The sequence below is a fragment of the Meriones unguiculatus genome, chromosome 5 (genome assembly GCF_030254825.1).
Source record: "Meriones unguiculatus strain TT.TT164.6M chromosome 5, Bangor_MerUng_6.1, whole genome shotgun sequence".
Taxonomy (NCBI): domain Eukaryota; kingdom Metazoa; phylum Chordata; class Mammalia; order Rodentia; family Muridae; genus Meriones; species Meriones unguiculatus.
Window position 1 is genome coordinate 4,125,579 of NC_083353.1, and position 11,475 is coordinate 4,137,053.

At 40.9% G+C, this 11,475-nt stretch overlaps 1 pseudogene; it reads right to left on the minus strand.

Annotated features, from left to right (window-relative positions):
* Nucleotides 1–7,315: 7,315 nt before the first annotated feature.
* Nucleotides 7,316–8,270, minus strand: LOC110559495 (RNA-binding protein 38-like; annotated as a pseudogene).
* Between the last annotated feature and the right edge of the window lie 3,205 nt (nt 8,271–11,475).

Genomic DNA, 11,475 nt, shown 5'->3' on the forward strand with positions numbered 1-11,475 from the left:
TAGCCGATGGTCTCCTGTCCTCACCCCCTATTAAGGAGCTATTGCCACCTGATATTGCTTAGGAAGGAAGAATCATTTTCTCTTGGGGGTGTGGGCTGCTGTGGACGGCCCCACACTGTTGCATGTATGAGCAGCACTAATGGGACTTAGTCATGAAGCTCTGTTGGGAGGGTATTGGTGGTTTATAAGAGGAACTCAGGGATTGGGGCTTATATATGATTAAGTTTAATTATATACATGTATAAAATGATAAAAAACAAAGGAAAAAGTTCAAAATTTCCTCTTTCAGTGGACTGGGAGAGGATCATGGGAGGAGAAGAGGGAGGGAGGATGGGTTTGGGAGGAGATATGAGAGGGGGCTACAGCTGGGATACAAAGTGAATAAGTTGTAATAAACAAAGATAAATATTTAAATGTATGTAAAAATACTGCCTTCAAATTACCAAGAATAGGCATACATTTTGGAATTTCACTCAAATTCTCATAGCAGATATAGTTATGGATGAAGAAGTAGAAAGAAAAACATAAACCTGAGTCCAATAAACTGAATCTGATTACATAAGAATAAAATAATCTATGTGCTGGAACATATCATAGCTCTGACTCACAACTAAAAACAGAAAACAGGACAACAATGTTCCAATCTCCTTTATAATCTCTTACCTCCTTTTCTCTGGCTTCAGTTGGCTTCATTGGAAACCAGCTTGAACTCTGAGAACCCATTCTACCAGCATGATTCTAGGGGAGCTCAGAATCCTGTCTTTGGAATCCCAGCATAGTCTTAAGATCAACTCATTCCAGACCTTTCTATTTTCTTAAAAATTGTGTGTTCAAAATAGAAGAAAATCAGACTCAGATGAAAGATAGTGAAATGGAACATCTTAGAAAGTGAAACTGGACAAGAGTCAGATGCATTGATTCATACTGTGTGTAGGATGACATCCAGTCATCACATGAGGTAGAGTGGCCTGCACCGCAGTGTTCTTACTTGTCAAGAAGTAAAACAAACAAATAAGCAACAACAAAACTGTATCAGTTTAATATAAACTTTCTCTCATGCATGCAAACACACAAACATACCCACTCTGAATGGGTGTGCAATTGAGAAAAACTAGAACACATTTTCCAATCTCCTTAACTCCTTATTTATGTTCCTAACATAGTTGGTAGCTCCAGCTATTATGCAACATCTGTGTTATTTTAAAAATATTTAGTGATCATTTGACAAACTATTTGGCAAAAATTAAGGTAATTTTTGTATGTGTTACCAAAATAGGTAGTTGAATATGTCAATATTACGAAATAGAAAACTAAAATGTCACCACTTATTTAAATGGGGCAAAAGCTACATTTTAAAGTATATTATTGATAGAAATAACATAGAAATTGGTATATATATATATTTATAATGTAAATATTACAACAGTAAATTGAAGTCAAGAAATATATTAAAAGCAATTTGGGAAAATGCAAAGGAAAATCAAAAAGATGACACCTTTCTTTGAAATCAGTAGAAAAATTGATAAGCAACCCAACACAAATAAGTCAGTAACTATGGACAGACAAATTCAGTTTTACTTTTAGAGTAAGAAATAAATAAAAGCACCTTCAGAGCTGGGGCACATGGAGCTAAGTGGCAGAGAGCTTGCCCAACGTGTAAGGCAATGGTTTAATGCTCAGTTCTGCAAAAAGCAAACAAATGATGGTGCCCTAGCTATTCCTGGTTGTCAACTCTATTTGGAGTTAACCAAAACCTGGCTACACCTGTAAGGACATTTTTTCTTTAATTACTTCATCAAAAATGGGAATACACTCCTAATCAGGATCTTTGGAGGCAGGAGGATACACTTTTATATTTTGAGGTGAAAAAAATCTACCTTTAATGTAGGCCACATATTTTGTTGGCAGTCTATGTTAAAGCACAGGGAAGAAGGAAAATCTCCATTTGCCTGCTTGCTCTCACTGGCAAATCCATTCCTTCACTGGTATTAGAATCTACTTCTTCAGGGTTCTGGCATATACTGAAGACCAGATAAGACATCCAGCCTTGTGGACTAAACAACTACTGGATTTTTGGAACTTCTGTTGGTAGACAGCCATTTTTGGCCTAGCTGGACCACAGCCTGTAAGCCATTCTAATAGACAGGTAGATAGATAGATAGATAGATAGATAGATAGATAGATAGATAGATAGAGATATAGATAGATAGATATACATATATAGACATATATATATATATATAATATAGATATATAGATAGATACAGATAGACTCCATCATATTACTACAAATTGACATCAAATAAAAAAAATACCTAAAGGATCACTTTGTTATTCTTTTCCATTTTGAGGGAGAAATATATATTACATCAGTTTTTCAGTTTAGCAATTGGCTAGCATATCAGTTTTCAAGTTCATTAATCATTCATTCAGTAATTTTATTTCTTACAGATACAATTTCAAGGAAATAAGCCAATATCAATATTAAAAATAGATTATGGTGTGTCTTGTACAATGTATTGATTACTAAGTAACGTGTATCTTTAAAGTACTTCACTCTGCCTTCATCTGCACACAGTGGTGTACTAGTCTCAATGTTCACTGAGGTGAAGTGCTGACATCTTCAGATCTGGCCTTTCCACACTTGGTGACATCCTTTTGTTTCCCCCACTTATTCCATTGTTGACTTTGCGTTTTTATCTTGTTCTTGTTCCGTATCATGTGGAATTGATATGTCTTTATCGTCATTTATTTCTAAATTTCTATTACATTATAAGCTTATCTGATTATGTCATCCTTTGATAACTTCAATAGAAAATGCAGAAGTCTTGAGAAGGATGAACTCCAGCTTCACGTTCATGTTCAGGGATGTATCTCAGACAAGGTGGTTGTGACTCAGATTGGAAATGTCTCCACATAGACTCTCCCACATGTCCCCACATGTCTCTCTGCCATTCGATATTCATGTAAAGATTGTTTTCTAATACTTTTCAGCTATCTCCGTGAAAGGGTTGCTGGGTCCCCAAGGGGTCACACCCACAGGTTAAGAACCACTGATGCAAGGACTATAGTTATCCTTCCCCCCCCCAATAAACTGAAAGATAATTGTTAAGTAGTGCTTCCTAGGGTAAGGCACAGCCTAAAAAAAAAAAAAACCATTATGCAAAATATAAACTATTTTAGAGTAAGAAGTGGCTGAATCTCAATATATAAATACATTTGTAAGTATTCAGATAACATTTATTTACAAACATCTAAGCATATAGACTTAGAATTACAATGATTTTAAAATTATTTTGCAATATATTTAAAAAGTAGTATAAATTATTGCATGTTTGACATAAAATATGTATGCATATATGTAATAAACTGCCTATATGTAATATTCACATTATATAATCTTATAGGTGTCTTTATTCTAGTCTAAAGATTCATTTCCATTAAAGTAAATATAAACATAATTTGCATGTATATAAACTAAAAATGATATAATCCATCCGACTTTATTTTCCTGTCTTTCTGGTAATTAAGTAACAAAGGAGACTCCGGTAGCATCAATGCCCATGGATTTGCCTCCATTTCAAAGACCATAGAAATGGCAAAGTATGAGATAAGCAAGTGATTAAATTCAGCTAATTAGAATAGACGAGCTCATCGATTAACCTTCTCTTAAAAGGTAAAACTCCTCTTAAATTAAGGTATTTTCATGAAGAACACACATCAAACTGAAAAAAATCATGGATGGAAAAAGATAGTTTGTAAAGTCACCATTAAGATAGAATTAACTTCATTAAATTTAAATTAAAAGTGGTTTGCATCACTAGAATTCTATTTATATTTCACTTGTTTGCTAATCTTCAGACTCTTACACACAGACATTATTAATTTGCTTTTCCTCTTACACCATTCGCATGTGGTAAGTGTAGAATGGTCTGCTCTAGGCAAACTTAACCAAGCAAGCAAGCTACTAAATCCCACAGAGCAAATTACAATAAAAGTGCACTAATTGGAAGTAATGACTGAGTCGACCACCTTGTCCAGGGAGGGGAGTCATTTGAGACATCAGCAGCCAGAACACATAATCCAGAGGCAGCAGCCTCTGCCATGAGGGACCAGGGGTTGCATGGAAATGGAATGCCCAGAGAACAATTAGGGGAACTCTGGCGAGATTCAGCGGGGTTTCTTTGATACCATCCTTTCCATGATGTACAATGTTCTACTACTTTGAAAATGTGAATTGTTCACTTTCTCACAACTTTGTATAGTAATTTGTAAACTTGTCAGCAAGTGTCCTTGCTACATAGGATGAAGGTGTGATGGTTTGAATGTGAAATGGCCCCCATAGTCTCAGATATTTGAAGACTTGGTCCTCAGTTAGTGATACTGTTTGGGGAGGTTTAGGTAGTGTGGCCTTGCTTGGGAAAGTAAGTGACCAGGGATAAAATAGGGTAAAAAGCCATGTCTATTTGCAGTTCTCCTTCTCTCTCTGCATCAATCTTATCATTCAAGACATGAGTTCTGAGCTGTCTGCTACCTGCTTCCATGCTTTCTCCACAGTTATGGACTCTAATTGTCTAGAATTGTAAATCAATGTGTTAGTGGAAGAGGGTCAGAGAATTGCAACCATTACAAAATGGCTGGCTGGAAGGAAAAACAAAAGGCTTCCCAACTGAAACTACCTCAGGCAGAACCTATAAGGGAAGCCAGGTGTGGGGAGGGCCTCCTATACCTATAAACCTGTAAAGTCCACCTCAGATCTCCAAGGTAGACTCCCAGCTCTACAGCATCTCTCGTCCCCTTGATGGAAACTGATTGTTCTAATAAAATTTCTTATGTTTGCTCATTTTTTACTCTCCGTGGCTATTGTTTCTCTTTTCCTTCCTCGATTCATAACTAACTTTCACTCTGTCAGCTGCTAACAGGATCTATAATTGCTCATCTATCTCTGGGACCCTCAGGATCTCCGCTTTTGCTACAATAGCTTCCACGCCTCAAGATCTGAAATGGTCCCATCTATGGAAGTATATATATTGAGAGTGCATTTGGATAATGTGTGTGTGTGTATGTATTGTGGGTGGTGGGTAGCAGCAGCAGCAGTAGGCTGTCATGATTTCCATCTTCATGAAAACATTGATGATTGCCTATGTGTATGGTGCTAGGAATTGAAACTGGGGCTTCATCATTTTGCAAGTCCTGCTACGTCTATTCCAGCCTCATTGGTGGTTTATTAGATGAGGAGTCAGGTGAAAGCCTCCAGGCCTTTCAGGGCTCCTCTGGCCTTCCTTTTTACCCCTTCAGCATCTCATTAGTTTCCTTTCACTATTTCTGCTTGTTGAACTACTTTTGAATTCTGACAAAATATACTTTACAATTTACACTCTTAGTCTTACCTCTACATTAAAAAGTAATACCAAGCTTTCCATCTCTGTATTTTTGTAGTTCTCTGCTCTTTGTTTTATTCATGAATTCTTCATCATATCTATGTAAGCAAGAAGTCTTTCATTAGAAACCTCATCATTAATGTATCCAATAGATAAACAGATATGGGAAACCATGACAAACTTTCTCTTTATTATTTCATTTCATTTCTTTCTTTTGTGTGTGTGGCATGAGTCATGATAAGGAATAGTTATTGCAGATGGAGAAACTGAGGCTCAGTGAGATTTACCAACCCCTGCAATGATGGGATTTAAACACAATGTTTCTCCTGCCTTTGTCTTTTTTATTTACACCACTGATCCAGGAGACAAGTCTGACTATGGACGGCAGCACAGTCCATAAATCAAGAGCCACCAAAGGCAACAGACTTATAATCTCTCAGGAAGCTGCCTGTGCGTTTCCTTTTGAAAATTGCTAAGAAGGTTGAGAACAAAAGTTACTTTCAGTCACAGCAATAAACCCAAATGCATCTCATATAAATAACCTAGAAGGACTTGCTCTAGGGAACACATATTTGAGAGAGAAATATCCTCTTAATTATAGAAGTACAGGAAGAGGTCAACGTTTGAAGTGGCAGAAAACAGCTGATACCCAGATACTGGACGATGGGGCAAACCTGCAGCCCAGGCCCTGCCCTCTCACCTGTACCTATAAGATGTGAACCCACATCTTATAACCAGCTGTTATAGGTTGGGAAATGCTTTAGTCAGTAAGAGCACTTGCTCTGTGTGCATGAGCACCAAGGTAGAATCGCAGAATCTATGTAGAAAGTCCCAGATGGCTGCATGCCTACCTGAGGCCCCCATGCTGTGGGAGATGGGGAGAAGTAGGAGGATTGCTAGGTGTTGCTGGTTGCCACCCCAGCCCTGGGTTCAGCGAGATCCTACCTTAAAGCAATAAGGTGGAGAATAATGTGGCAAGACCTGGGCGGCCATCCTATGACCTCTGTGAACTTACATGTACACACACACACAACCTATCACCCCCTCCCACATACTTGAGCATGCACAAACATACTCATCATCAAGAATTAAAATTCTTTATTCCTCCTCTTAAAACTGGCTTCAACCTTGATACTGGATATTGATTAATTACATTCCCATGCTAGATATAAACATGGGCACAAAACTTTCTATCTCATTCTCTCCTGTTATATTTCCTTTGCATTTATTTTCCTTTATAATCCTTTACATTTTCTTCCTCACCGCTTCACCACACTTGTCTTAATTCCTGCAGGCACTATTTTCTCTCCTCAAGAGTATTCATCTTAAATATTTTTTCTTTAAAGAAACACAAGTTTTATTTTTATAATCAGAACATTCTAATAAAAATATTATTATAATATAACTCCATCTGTCCTCCAGGCCCTGATTCAGAGGCATGCTGTGGAGTGCCTACACATGGCTCCCTGAGGTAGGTGTAGAGGGACCCACTGCCCAGCCTGTTGACAGCCCAGGCTGTCAGAGATGCCCACTTCATCTCTCTCAGACGTGGGCTGGAATGTCTCCCTGAGCAGCTAGGTCATGCGCCCAGACTGGCACTCAGGTGACAGAGGGAGGGTGTGTGGGCACAGAGCCTGCCTTACGGGACAGGCCAGAAAAAAAAAATCCTCAATAGCACAGCAACACACACCTGAGAATTTGCCCTGATGGGCACCTCTGCGGGTGAGGTGGACAACATCAGATAGATGGAGCCCAGGCTCCTGCATTGCTGCAGTCTGGGGATGGCTACCCGGTGGGGGAGGGGAGCTCCAGGGAGTCCATCAGTGACACTGTTACAAAGAAACACTGTCATTGTCTCCACAGGGAACTATCGACCAAAGTCAGCCTCTAAGTAAGAGCCAGCTTTGGGATTCTTGGTGATGACAAGTGCTGCTTCAGAGCAGAACATTCCCAACAGGACATGGACAGTGCTTCGACTGAAGGGAAGCTGGGGAGGGTTCCTGAGCCTGGCTCCACCAAGAGGACAGTTCCCAAAGAGGGTGGAGGACGTCTGCACACGCCCCGGAGGAAGCACCTGGCACGGAGTGGCTGCACAGGTTGCACAGAGGGTGCCCTTCCTCCTCAAGCCCTTTCTCAAGCACAGCAGGGCTGCAGAAGCTTGCTGGTGCAGTGGACCCTGCCAGTGACCCTGGGGCCTGAGGAGAACCAACTGCTGGCAGATGGTGGCTGTGGCCCTGGGCAGGACAAGATTCACTGCCTCCCGTCGGGCTGAACTGAGGTGCCTGGTACTGCACGAAGGTGGTGCCTGCAGGAGCAACGGCCGACAAGGCTGAGGGCATGGCAGCTGGGTAGTCAGAGCTCACGAAGCTGGTGGCTGTGGCAGGCGAGCCAGGGTACTGGTCTTCGGTGGCTGGAGGGTACTGGCATAGGCTGTGCTGGCTGGTGTATACTCAAGCTGGGTGAGGACAGCGACGAGACAGGGGTGACAGGGATCACCAGGCTGGGCTGCACAATGGCTTTGGGTAGATGTAGTGGGGTGTCAGTCCATAGGTGCGCTGGATCAACGTGGGTGTAGCTGCTGCCTGGCAACAGCAAAGCCAGTCTGCAGGCTCCTAGGCTTGGCACCCAGGTAGGCCAGGGTCACAATGGCCGTGTAGCTGTCGATGATAGGGTTAGGGTTTTTGCAAGACCTATCAGCTGCTGCTGGGTGTGGCGGTCAGCGAGAACCACAACCTCCTCAGTGTCTCCAAAGCCCTTGCAGTACTTTCTCAGCGATGCATCGGTGGTGTTGTGGTAGAGCAGGCCACCCGTCAAGATCTTGCTGAACATGGTGTCCTTCCGTAAGCCATGCATGGCACTGCGGGCTGCAGGGGGTCATGGTCGGGGAGAAGGAGCACTGCACCTGTATCGGGTGGCCACTAAGGAGCCAGCTGGCGCATGTGGGGGTGTCTCAGGCCTAGTCTGAGTCCCTCACTCCACCCCAGGCCCCTCCTCAGTCTGCAGCAAAGAGCCTGGGTCTCAAATCTTCTTGCCTACATATATATATATATATATATATATATATATATATATATATATATATATGGGGGAAGTCACCCCCATTAAAAGGTTAAAGTACAGTGTTTACTTGAAGTAGTCCATCATTTGAATTTTAAATCTAATAACATGAACAAATATAGGTTGTCATAGATTAATAAGGATAGAAGAGCATCTGTCCTTGGGAGAACTGCCTATTGCTTGACTCTGAATGATATCTTTCTCCCAAATGTAGAGTCCAGCCTCCTTAAGGGTTGTTATGTCTATTTTCATGGACCACCTGTGGCCTTCAAGTCTGTGCTTGAAGCCTAGTTCAGCTCAATAAAACACAGCTGCTTTTTCTATTCCTTCTATTAGTGCTGACTTAAATCAAAGCCATCGATTCCAGTAAACGCCACATCCAGCTGTTTAGCCCGGTTGTTTTGGCTTCTCAGTTTTGATTGCCGGGGCTGCAGTCTTAGGTCAGCTTCACAATGACGGCGTTTGAGGTTAGTGCTTCACTTGACTTCTTCCCCCAAGGTGAATGACCAAGGGGACTTCAAGTTATCTTATGTGGCATCAACACCCTGAGATCTTTATTGTCCCTCAAGAGGGAAATGCCTGTTTTTAAAGGTCCTCTGACAATTTTTTCATTCCTAATCTTTCCTTGGGTCTTCTTTAATACAATCTCACATGGTACTGTTGCTTTTTCCCTGCCTGAAAGTTTTGTCACGGGTTAAATCTCTTCTAAAGCTAGAAAACAAAAGAAGAAGAAGATGAGGTCTAAAAGACTCTTAGAAAGGCTGGATGTGGAGATGTGGGTGATGGGTTTGCTCTGCAACCTTAGTTTCAAGTCTGCGTATCTATGAGAGATCTGAACACGGCAGCATACCATGCACTGTGGGGATGAGACAGGTGGATCCCAGGGGCTTCCTGGCCCACCAGCTTTGCCAACAATTCAGGCTCTAGACTTAGAAGAACTAGCCTTTGAAAAGGAGATGAGGAGCGATAGAAGAAGGAAATCAGAGTTAGTCTCTGCTTCCACCTGTGTGTGCATAGGTGTCTGCACATGTGTGAGGTGTGACTGTACTGTACATGTGTACATGTATGTGCAGGGGTGTGTTCGTGTGTGTGCTCTTCAGTACAGGTGCTGTGGTGGCGGGAAGAGAGATCTCATATTATCAGATTCTCTGGGGCTTCCATTATGGGTGGCTGTGAACCACCTCACCTGGTACTGGAAACTGAACTCGGATCCTCTGTGAGAGCAATACATGTCCTTAACCACTTAGCCATCTCTCCAGCTCCAGAGAATGATAGAAACACCTTTTTGATTGGCTAGATAGTTCTACAGATTTAAACAAACGCAATATACCCCCATACATGGTTAGCTAAGTGGGGGGATTAAGACAGTTGACATTCTGGCTGTTAGCCTGTGCCTCTTCTAGTTACCCATGGTGATAACATCCTTCAGAATATATACCCTTATTATATCATCAGGAAGGTAACACCGATGTTCACAACTTTCTACTCTGCCCTGTGATTTTTCTGTGATTTCCATCAAGGTTGGCCTAGACCATAACCAGAGTGTCAGGAGACTCTCCTTATGTCATCGTTTGTTAGATTCCTTAGACTCAAATAATTTTTATTTAAACATCTTTTACATTACATTTGTTTTTTGTTGTTGTTGTTGTTTGTTTGGTGTGTGTGTGTGTGTGTGTGTGTGTGCATGCATATACAGTGCACATGCACAGGGCATAGGATAAATTGTAAGAATTAGTTTTCTCTACCATGTGGAATCCAGGAATCAAACTCAGACATACTTGTTGGCAGCAAGCCACCTTGCTCACTGAGCCATCTCATCTCCCTGGAACTCTCACTTCACTTTTCTATCTGTTATACCCCTTTCTTTTAGGATACTTTGAAACTGAATTATCCAATGGGAGAATGGTTTCTTACCCTAAATGTTCAACCTCCTTCCTGGACTTTTAGCTCTTGATTTATGACCAATTGCCTTAAGAATTGTCACATTATTTAGATGCCCTATTCCCTCACTTGAGAACTGATCCTTTGTCTATCTTTACCACGCCCACACACTATCTGGGTAAATCTGGAATCCTTAGTCTTCTTGTGTCTGCTGTTGGCATCATTGTCTTGGTCAGTTCCACTTGGTTTCAAGCTGGCTGGCTCTGCATCTGCACTCATCTGCCAGGGCAGAGTCCCAGAATGGTTTGGAGCCAGTGTGACACCACTTTTGGTAGCTTCCAGTTATTTCCACTTAGTTGTTTCATGAATATGACTCTCACTCGAAAAAACTAAACCTGTCCAAAGATACTAGCAAATTAGACACATGATGACTTATCTGATAGACTATGTTAAATTTTCTTCATTTCATATATAAATATGGACGCCCACACAACTGTTTATTTACTTGTCTATTGTGTTTTTGCAGGAAAAAGAAGTTCTCTTTTATTATTAAATTCTGTTCATTTGCTTGTGCTTACAGCTCTCAAATACTCTGCCCAGCATATTACATTCAATCACTTATTGACTAATTTTTATTTTGTGAAAACCACTGAGCATGATTCTCTTCTTTATTACAGTCTGGTGCATTAGGACCGGGTGCAGCAGTCCCAGTGTTGTGGTCTTTTGGGAGGGTAAGCATACTTAATATTGGTGCTAGAAGATGATTGCATTTGGAGAAATTCTACAACATGGAGAGGTAGCCTTCCTCACTTATTTTCTATTCTGAAGATATCAATTAAGATTTTATTTGGAGGAATGGCATGAGAGCTGCATTAAATATTTGTACTCATCCAAGTTATTAAAACATGCATATCAAAAAATATGCACATTAGATTTTTTTAAATGTGTAAAGTTTTTTTTTTCCTCAGACTTTCTGACTTCCATCCCATCCTTCACATACAAAAGTAACATTGCCTGTATTGAGAATAAAAACTGTATTTTCTACATGTCTTAAAGAAACGAGCCTGCTGAGGGGGAAAATAACAGCTCTATGGTGGAGTGTTAAGCTGAAATTCTTCCACCTTGTTAAGATCAGGAGAAAGCTCCTGTGGCTCTC